The sequence below is a fragment of the Erithacus rubecula genome, assembly GCF_903797595.1.
Source record: "Erithacus rubecula genome assembly, contig: scaffold_246_arrow_ctg1, whole genome shotgun sequence".
NCBI classification, from domain to species: domain Eukaryota; kingdom Metazoa; phylum Chordata; class Aves; order Passeriformes; family Muscicapidae; genus Erithacus; species Erithacus rubecula.
The window spans coordinates 70518-81941 of NW_027636076.1; positions in this window are offsets into that span (position 1 = coordinate 70518).

Below are 11424 nucleotides of genomic sequence, written 5' to 3' on the forward strand. Positions count from 1 at the left end.
TACCGGCAGAACTACACTGAGAGCTGCTCAAAAACCAGGCAAGAGCTGTCAGACCTTCACCAGGAGCTCTCCTGCTCCTTTGCAGCTCTGCTCAAGGAGCCCAGGGCTGCTCTTGTGGAACAGAGACTTGAAGCTGCATTGATCTCTGAACTGATGTCACTTGGCAGTGACAGCCTTGGGCCATCAGTCTCTGCAGAGACAGGCCCTGGAGAAGGCAGGTGCAGCTCTTCTCTTCCACGGAGGATTTGTGCCCTGCCAGTTCTTGTCAACTGGGACACAGAAGTCCTCCGTAGGACACAGAAGAGTGCTATTGAAGATCAGGGCAAAAAATACTTACTAAAGCTTTTCCAAGCATACCCATATGGTTCTTGAAGGTCTGTTCCTAGCAAGGAAACTTTGATGTAATCAACAAGAATTTTCTTCTGCCTAGAAGATCTAGATATATTGCCAAACACAGTGCAGAGAAAAAATTGCACTTGTGACGGTGTCATTTTTGATCTATTTTATAAGCCTTAAACACTGCAGCTCTTGGCATTTCTCTGCAGGAATTTCAAAAGCCTCTGAAACACCATTTTTCCTCCTCATGTGACTGTTGTAAACACAAGGCTTTCTTTTCCATGTATATTCGTAAGCACCAAGAATCTTTATGGGCTTTTTCTTACATCTCCCTCGTGTCAGGGAAGACAGAAGAATTCCTGTGACTCAGGAACTAAGCGCATCCCTAAAGAGGATGTGGTTCTTGAGAATGCTGAGCCTTAAAATTGATGCTGTCTGGACCAGCAACTTGTAACTCGTGTTCTGAGCCAGGGCCCTGCCCGGCACGACTGTGGGGACACGGGGGAGGCAGGGCAGGTGCCAGAGCCAGCAGGGAGCTGGGGCTGGGGAGAGCCGGGGAGGGCCATTCCACCAGTCCCTGGAATGATGGGCTCTGGATCCTGGCAACCGTCAACAGGCCATGGAATGTTTGGAATGTTGGGGGTTGGACCCTGGCAACAATCGACAGGCCATGGAATGTTTGGAATGTTGGGGGTTGGACCCTGGCAACCATCAACAGGCCATGGAATGTTTGGAATGTTGGGGGTTGGACTTTGGCAACAATCGACAGCTCCTGGCTCAGTGGGATTTAGACCCTGGAGCTGTCAACAGCCTGGGCTCAGACCTTGCCAAGGCCAACGGCACCTTTTGTGTGCTATTGACCTTGCAAAGAACAACAACATCTGGCAATTGGGACCAGACCCTGCAAAGGCCAAGGGCCTTTGGAGATTGGGGTTAGACCCTGCAAAGGCCAAGGGCCTTTGGCGACTGGGGTTTAGATCCTGCGAAGGCCAAGGACCTTTGAGCATTGGGGTTTAGATCTTGCAAAGGCCAAGGGCCTTTGGAGATTTGGTTTAAGACTCTGCAAAGGCCAAGGGCCTTTGGGCACTGGGGTTTAGACCCTGCAAAAGTCAGCGACCTGTGGACACTGGGATTTGGTGACTGTTGGTGCCAAAGGAGCAGATGGACAGCCGGCAGGTGAGTGAAAAAGCCACTGCTCTGCATGTGCCAGACCCAGCAGGGACCTGGCTGGGCTGGGCGTGTGCCTCAGGGGAACTGGTTCCCTTTGGGAATAGCAAGGGATTAACAGTTGGCTGTTCCAGAGCTTTGGTGCTTGCTGTGGGGACAGGCCTGGGAGGGAATGGGGGCTCCTGGCCACATCTCCCGCTCCATCCTTGTTCCACTGGAGTCCGTAGGCACAAACAAGGGAGCAGCTTTTCATTACCTTCCCTTCAGCCCAATTTACAGCACAGCCTCAGCTCTTCCCAGAGGCAAGAATGGGTTTCTCCCTGACATCTCCAAGATGATCTGCAGAGGCCCAGAGGAGGCCATAGGATTAATAGGAAGATGCTCCAAGGGCTGGAGCATCGGCGCCAATGGAAAAGGATGCAAGAGTTGATGTTGTCCAGCCTGGGGAAGGTTCCAGGGTGACTTTAGAACCCCTTTCGAATGCCTGAGGGGGCTGCAAGAGAGTTGGAGAGGGACTTAAGCCGGGGGCCTGCAGGGACAGAACAAGGGACAGTGACTTCCTACTGAGACATGGCAGAGATAGATGGGATATTGGGAGAGAATTCTGCCCTGTGAGGGTGCTGAGGCCCTGGCACAGGTTGTCATGAGAAGCTGTGGCTGCCCCTGGATCCCTGGAGTGTTCAAGGCCAAATTGGACTGGGTTCTGGGCAGCTCCCCTTCAGGCGTTCTTAAAAGTGATGAGACACCTTCCAGCATGTTTGTTTGTGCTGCTCTCAAACTACTGGGCTGGAAATATTCCAAAGGAGGGGAGGAAGAGCTCAGCTGGAATTTCTGTGCTTTGGGACAGGCTGGGAAGCACTTAGAGGTGGCTGCCTCAGGAGCAGCCATGCAGTCTGAGTGTGCTCTGCCCTGTGCTCTTGCAGGGAGCTCGAGGACTTTCTCACCGGGGACGTTTCTCCAGATCCCCTCAGGTGAGTAAAGAGTGCAGGGTGTTGGTTACAGTCTGAATAATGGTACCTGTAGTTTTCTTGGAGGGACAGATGTGGTTTTGTTGGAGCAATGATTTTCCAGAAGGGTGTAGTTACTTTTTTAACATCTAGTGGTGATGAAGATAGGCGTGGTGTTCTTCTGGGAATTTAGTGGGTAAGGTTGCTCTGATGTTTCAAATTTCAGATTTTATTTAGGTAGGAAATACTTGGCTTTTCTCCTTGCCTGGGGCATCTCCCATAAGGCATAACTCCTTGTGGGGAGGAATTCTGAGGGATGGGTCATGGAAGAGATAAGGAGCCCTGCTCCACCTGGTTTCAGCAGATGCTGATAGAATGTGTACTTCTGCTTGCATCTTGCATTGCAACTTAAGACATAATCTACTCCTTATTCTATTACCATCTGCATCATACCTTAATTAATACCTTCTTTCAACTCTGCTCTATATTTTTATCTACAGTGAAACTTTACACACAGTTCTCACTTAAGATTAGGTATTTCTGTGGTACTCAATGGGTTTCTTTATCTTTCTGCATTACCTACTAAGTGAAACTGGGTTTTTGAGCAAAAAAAATTGTACGGATTGGTTTGCCTTTGCTTGATGTGGGCCTAATCTAAACAGTCTTAAAAGACCTTTTATGTGTACTACAGGGACTTTATCCCCATCCACTGTGTGCAAGGCTTCAGACTGGGCAGGACTTGCTTGAGTGATGGACCCTCAGGTGTTGACTGTTTAGGTGGCTATTCTTAAGTTCATTTCTCAATTTTTGGATGTTTCCCTGCCAAGTGCCTTTAGGGTAATTTGAAGTAGTCTGTTGTACAGTTCAACTTTCCTGGCAGCTGGTGTGTGATAAGGGATATTGTGGGAGTCCAGGGTTTTTCCCTGGCTCCTTTGGGGGTGCAAAAACCCCCCTGGCAGACCCCTCAGAGACCCCTGAGTGCTGCCCAGGAGCTGCAGGGGCTGGATTTGGCTCCTTGGGAGAATCTGCCCACATTGAGAGAAGAGACACAGAAAATAATGAAGAGTAGAGTGTAAATTAGAATGTTAGAATGTAGATAAATAGGTTTTCTAGATTGTTTATATTAAGGGCCATGTGGCCAAGATGGAGGACCCTGGGTGTGGTGGACTTCTTCCTCCTTCTTCTTCATGTCATTCATGTTGAAGTTGCACCCTGGGAACCACAGATTGGATGGGAGAAAACTGGACATTGCAAAGAGGTTACATGGCATTGGGGAAAATTTGTAAATATTGTATACGTAGTTTAGGGTATAAAGACCTTGGCTCAGCCCTCTCAGGAGACATTTCTGCTATGGTCGACCTGCAGAGCGGACCTGTGCCGGGCTGCCAGAAACTTTTTTAAGATAAGACAAATAAACAGCCTCAAAACAACTCAAGGTCGTCTCGAGCTGCTTTCTTGTCGGCGCCTCCGAGAGAACCAGACTTTTTACCACCTCCATGCCCTCTCTGGGGAAGTCTCAAGCCTGAAGAGACCCTCAGAGACGGGACACCTGGTGTCCCTGGGTGGGCATTGACATCTGGCATCCCCCTGGCTGGGCAGTGACATCTGACATCTCTGGATGCACCACAGCCCACAAAGGTGGGTGCGGACCCCCAGAAGGGCAAGCTCAAGAAGATGCACAGAGATGGAGGAGACCCCCCAGGCAGAGACATTTGGCACGGACCCTGGTGGATCCTTGTAGCCTGCAAAGGCAGGTACAGACCCCCAAAAGACAGAACTTCAGAAGAGGCACGCTATTGAAAAGGACTTTGGAGGAGATTTATGGCCCTCTGCCAAGAAAAGCCGAGTTCCAGACGCGAGTCGGAGAGGAGGTGTCCCGGGAAGCCTCGTTCCTGTGCACTGCTGGTCGGTTTCAGCAACCTCCGAATCGATTTTGGACGGATTGCTTTTGGGGTTCTGTTTGTGTCTCCACAGAGAGAGGACGGAGATGGTTGAAGCCTGCAGCAAGATTGGAACACCACAACATATAGCTTCAGTTGTCAAGGAGCAAATGACGGAAGTTCTTCAAGAACAACATGAAAAGATTTTTGCAAATTTTAAGAAGAAAAAGAATCCATCTAAAGGACAATGCTACGACTGTGGAATTTTTGGACATTTTGGGAAAAATTGTCCTCAATCCACAAAGACTTCCAAGCCACCAGAACTTTACCCTAGATGTCGCAGAGGAAGACATCTGGCAAGTGAATGTTATTCTCTGACGGATGTGGACAGAAAACCATTGCCACTGCCAAAAAACACGAAGTGCAGGACCATCTTGTGCTACGACAGAAATGATGGCAGTGCTACAAGGAACAGCAACAACACCGGCACAGACAATACAGTTGTCGGGGAGTGTCAATCTGACTCCCTCAGCAGGGTGTTAGGGGACATCCCCTGTGACAGGGATTTGCTGCCCAGGAACGCAGTACATCCTGTCAGCTTCAAAAGTGACTTGTTTTTTTTGAATGAAGAATCTGCATCTATACGTACAGGACTGAAAGCACCGTGCCGAAAGAGACAAGATTTTTTGATAATAGGCAGAGACCGGTGCAGCAATTTTGGACTGACAATGTATCCTACTGTTGTTTCAGCAGACTGCTTCGAAGAGATGACAATTTTAGCAAGGGCTCTTCGACCCTCATTGACAATTCCACAAAATACTCAGCTGGCAAAAGCGATAGCTCTGCCATCGCATCCATTGGAGCATCAAGCAATGCTGGTGATGGGCGAAGGGCATCCACACTACAATGATCATGTCGAAGTACACACGTTATGGTTGAAGTACATAACCCATGAACAGCCAACTATTACTTGGGACTTGATATACCATAACAGGAAAACAACCATCACAGGGATGGTGAACACCGGACGTGACAGTGATTTCATATATTTTCTGACCTCGAGAATGGAACTTGATTGTACCTTTGGACCAAATCACAGGCATTGGAGGAAGTTCTGTATGCCTCCAAAGTGAAAATTCAATAACATTCACAGGACCCGGACAGAAGGCAGCTATTACTCGTGTAAAAGCCATTCACTGTATGGGGAAGAGATCTCCTTTCACAGTGGAACATGTACCTGACAATGGATTTTTAGTAGGACTTACTGTGGCACTCGCCACTCCACACCGATACATGGACTCTTTACCATTCCATTTAGTAGTGTTGGGAGAAGAAACACAGCTATATGGTTTGATTTTTCATTGGGACAAACACAAAAAAGACACTCTTTTAATTATAGAATGGGTTTTCCTATCTTACAGATCTCCAAGGACAATTCTTACAGATTCAGAAATGACAGTACAAGTGATAATAAAGGGAAGAACAAGGTTGATGACAATAATGGGCAAGGACTTTTCAATGAACAATGCAGCAAGGACCACAGATTTCTACAATACCAATGAATCAAAAAATGGATGAGGCAGCAGCTTGGCCTCAATCTCAACAAGTAATACCTTTGAACAGACAAATTCCTACAGAGACACACAGACCTGCAACAGCAGCTCAAGACACTTTAGTTGATTGGACAAATATTCAAATGGACTTGACAAGAAGCAGAAAATGTCCTGCAATTGGGACTGGTGAAATAGCCATGCCAGTGAATTATGACCCACAAGGACAAAACCAAAGATGGCAAAAATTAAATCATGATTTAGTTAAAAATTTTATTAAGGCAATTAGAGATTATGGACTGGGATCTTCATATTTTAAACCGTTTTTAAAAGGTATTCTCAATGAATATGACTTGACTTCATGTGACATGAAATCTCTTGTGTCATTGATACTTACTGACACACAAGGACTTATGTGGGAGCGCAGATGGAGAAGAGCTTTGAAGGAGCTGCAAAAAAAAATACCAAGGTGGTGCTCATGCTAACCTCACCATGGCAGAATTAGCAGGAGACCCTCCTCACAATGATCCAGTACAACAAGCCGCCAAGATTCCAAGGGGAGTGTTGGCAGACATCAAGGAAAAAGGATGTGAACTTCTCTTCAAACAAGATTTAAAAGACTTAAGGACTGACAGTGAAAAATGATTGTTTATATGCTGTTGTATCTTATTTTTTGTCAACTGTATTAGGTGAAAAAGAGGATTTACCAGTGATGCAGCCAAGGGAGAGTGTTTGGGAAAGTTTAGCATGGACAGTGGGGTTGGAAACAATTTGTTTGAGGCATTCCAGGCAAAAAAGCCATTTTCAACATGTCTGGTGGGATTGGCAGTGAAAGAATGGCCCATTCTGGAGGGCATCCCTTCATGGGTGATGTGAGTTGTGACAACTCCTGTGAATAGATGGCATGTGTGGGTTCAATTTGTCCCTGTGGCTGTTTTCAAACCAAAAGAATTAGAAATTTTTGGTTCAACAATGGATTTTGGAATTGTATGTGATGTTTTAGGGGTGAAAAAGAACCAAACAATGGATGTTACTCCGAATTAGAATGTATATAGCAATTATATTGTAGTCTCAAACAAACCATCCTTCCGAGTTCTAGCACAGTTATTGTGCCTGGATGGTCTGTTTGACCTTTTTGATCTTTTACCTTTGTAAAAAGAAATTTTGAAAGTAGGATTTTATATATTAGTGGAGCTTGTTACTATTCTCATTGCTTTGCCATGCATCATCCCATGCACTCGGCACGCCTTGAACAAAGCTGTGAAAAGGGCTCTGGACAAAACCGTGAAGGAGGTCTTTTTGGTGCAAACAGAGGGGGGAGATGTGGGAGTCCAGGGTTTTTCCCTGGCTCCTTTGGGGGTACAAAAACCCCCCTGGCAGACCCCTCAGAGACCCCTGAGTGCTGCCCAGGAGCTGCAGGGGCTGTATTTGGCTCCTTGGGAGAATCTGCCCACATTGAGAGAAGAGACACAGAAAATAATGATGATTAGAGTGTAAATTAGAATGTTAGAATGTAGATAAATAGGTTTTCTTGAATGTTTGTGATAAGGGACACGTGGCCAAGATGGAGAATTTGGGGGGTGGACACCTTTTCCTCCTTCTTCTCCATGTCATCCATGTTGGGTGACACATTGGCACTCTTGGATTCGTTGGGGTCAGGGCTGGACCATTTAATAAAATTGTATTGTATTGGTAAAATTTTGTAAACATGTAATATGTAGTACTAACTATATAAGATAAGCCCTGCCTTGACCAGGCAGATTCCACCATGGATGCCAGGCTGAGCAGACCGCTGCTGGCCAGGCAAAATGTCCTAGAGATAAGAAACAATAAACTGTCCTTGGAAAAAGAGAAAACTGTCTCCGGCAGTCTCTCTCCGGCGGCTTCGGGGAAAACCAGGTTTTGAACCACCTTCGTGTCCCTCTGGGGTGATCTCGGGGCAGAGGAGGAACCCCAGACTGGGACAACCAATATTCAAATTTTTCATGTCCTTCTTCATTCATGAGTTTCCACCTCTCCTATTTAAATGGCCATGTCTATGGACATCTCTTAACTAGACCAGCTGGATCTATGGCCTTCCCATTGCTCCCAGATTTCCTCCTCTACCTCCACTCTGGGCATTCCAATGTCTCTCAATTGAGTATCTTCCCACTTTGAGCTTCAGGGAGTTGCCCAGTCTTTCAGAACTTTAAAGAACTCATTAGTCAATATCTTAATTGCACTTATGTCTTTTACAATTACCTTTGTCTATATCTAAAAATATGGATATCCCTTGTGGATGAGTGGGCACATCAGATGCTGCTGGTTCATCTCATATGGCTGAGAGAAGAGTTTTGATGCTTTTAAAATTATATGATATTTACAATTTTTTATGTTGGCCATGAAGAGAAACTTTTCTGTGCCTCTGAGTCTCACCAGTTCCTGACCCCCAAAGAACAAAAACTAAAACATTGCTGAGGTCCCTTCCAGACTCAGCTCCCTGATGATACCAGGATGGTGCTACTCCCAATTTTGGAATGGGCTGGAGCAGATGTTTATAGGACAGGAGCCCTGGGGCTGTAGGGGACCTGACACTTGCAAAGGGCATGAGCATAATTCATTAGCTGGGTTACTTGAGTACTTTAAGAAATGTCAAAGGTTTCCCACCAGGAGAGAACAGAAACTTCCTGGAAGTGTACTGAGGCAGGAGAAGAAACATTGCCCTTCACCTCTACCATGTGTTACCATTTTATGTTCCCCTCTGTGTTACCATTATACTGTCTATTGTTTCATGTCCCTCTTCATTTGGGAGTTTCCACCTCTCCTGTTTAAATGGCCATGTCTAAGGACATCTCTTCACTAGACCAGCTGGCTCTATGGCCTTCCCATTCTTCCCAGATTTCCTCTTCCAGTTCTTCTCTAATCATTCCACATCAGTCAACATTTTAATTGTGTTCATATCTATCACAGTATCACACTTTCTAATGTCTTTGTTTAAAACTATTCCTGTAATGAAATCCCTTGCGCATGGTTATGCTCACGTTTCTGGCAGTAGCTCTGTTTCTGGCCACCTGCATCCCAAATTGCTTTTTCTCCTAAGTTCTTAAGAAAAAAAAATCAGGTACATTATAAAAGAAATTATTTACTGAATGGCCTTAATCTTAACAGACAAGAGACCTTAAATGTCCTTTTTACCGCACAGGATAAATAAAAGAAGTACAGATACATAAAAACACAGTGCACAATGAAGATTCCTATATTACAGCCAGTGAAGAAATAGCAGAGATCAGGAGTCAATGTCACTTGCCACCAAAATGATGAGGGAGTACACATGGAGCCCTTTCACTTAACTTCCAGAAAAGCAACCACAAGAATGCATCCGGACTTGGGGGGATAAGCCCTACCTGCTTGCAGAGACTATGCAGAAGACTTCTGCTTTGTGAGAGTTTTGTGCAACATTTATAGTTTCTAAAATGAATGTATGTCACTCAGGAATTCAAGGCTTATCTCCTTCAGTCTGCTCTCGAGTCAAGATGTTCATGATCAGCTGGGAATTCCACCTGCCTGGAATCAGAGAGAACTCAAGACAGGACAGATGTCCAGCCTGGGTTATCTCAGCAATTGCTGAGATAGGGAAGATGCCCTGAGTTATGGCCCAGCTGATGGACAGAAAAGATGAGCTCTGCTGGGCCATGGGGGAAATCCTGCTGCAGGAATCTCATGGAACCAAGGGTTGGTTGTGACATTGTGATGCCTCATGGAACCAAGGAGACCATGGTGACACCAATGAACTTCATGGAACCAAGGGTCCATTGTGACAGATCAAGGCCTTACGGAACCAAAAAGAGCATTGTGACACCGTGGGGCCTCTTGGACCCAAATTTCCATTGTGACAGTTCAGAACGTCATGGAACAAAGGGGCCTTTGTGACACTGCAGGGCCTCAGGGAACCAAGGAGTGCAAAAGCACTGGAACATTGCTTGCAGGGTTCTGTCTTGGGGATGAGGAATTTCCTTGGTGGTACCTTGTGCCTTTTTGCAGTGGTGAACCTCAAAAATTTTGGATTGCTTCAAAAGAAATTGAAACCCCCTCTTTGTCTGAGTGTTGTCAGTTCTCTGAAAGTCAGTGTGGAAAGGAAAAAGTAAAGAACCTTTGAAAGCTGGAGTACCTAGAGGCATTGAGCCCCACTGAGTGTTGTTACAGAGAAAGGATCTCAGGAGCCTAATTAAAGCAGATAACTGGAGGCCATGATTGCACAAAGCTCTCAGAGACTCCAAGGCAAAAGCAAAACCCAAAGTCCTTGGAAAAACCTGCAGTCCCTGGGAGCATGAAGGAGTCCCCAGGGCCATTCCTGACCAAGGCTCCCCAGGGGCTGGTCCCAGCAGATCCCTGAGGCCACTGGGATGTGGGGGGATGCTGAGGGCAGCACAAGGGGTGACAGTGCCCAGCCTTGCTGGGGCTGTGCCAGGAGGCCCCAGTGGCTCAGGACAAGGTGTCTCCTCAGAGCCCTTGGTGGCACAGACCCTGCTGTGCCCCAGGGCACCAAGACTTGACTTCTCTTTGTCCCCACATGTCATCTCTGCCTCCAGTTTCCAGCTCTACCTGGAACCTGGGGACATATTCTCAGCTGTGTCCCTCAGAGGGACCCACTAAAACTTTAAGAAATATTGGGAGTTTGATTCTGCATGAATTCTTGAGAGGTTTCCTAACAAACCATGGCTCTGCCTTGATTTCCCTCTGGTCTGGTGCAGTTCATCGCAAGGTTTTCCTATTCCAATTGTGGAGAAATATTTTAAAGAGCTTTTGAGAAATACACATTCTAATTTTAAAAGGTGTATTTTATTGTTGTTCTCTTTGGAGTAGAGGTGATTGCAGCATCTAGTGATTGATACTAACCCTGGTTCTCTCCTCAGGAGGTCTGGCCTGCTCAGAGAAGCTGTGCCTTGAGGTCTGACCCAGTGTGGACAACCTTGCTCCACATTCCCCAACCCCATCCTGTCTGTCCTCCCTTACCTGGGACCTGCTTTGCTTGGAAGACCAGCTTCACTTAGGCAGAGGGATGTGTCTCTTTTCTTATTTTTGGTGCAATCTAAAACTATTAGTTTTCGCCGTGGAAAACAGACACACTCCTCAGGTGTGTGCCAGCCCAAGGTGCCACCAAAGAGGTTCAGGCCGAGGATCGGTGCTTCGGGGTTGGTGCCTGGAGTTGGCGCCATCTTTCCTTTCTGCCTCAAGCTCCCATCATGCCCCTTGGCCCCATAGAGCACCAATGGAGCCGGGACTACAATACCCATCATGCCCCGCGCTCCACAGAACTCTGGAATCCCCCCATACGTCCCATAAGTATCCCCAGACCCACAAGGATCCTTAAGTGCTCCTTCAGCTCCCATTTGGAAATCCCTAAAAGCCTCCACAGATGCCCTGAATGCTCCCAACACCATAAATGCCCCTTACAGCAACTTCCGGGAATTGATCTTCTCTCATTCTCCGCGAGTTCAGAGCAGCTCAGAACCCAATCATTCGCTTAAAATTCCTGCCACGCCCTGCACCCTAAAGGGCATGGTT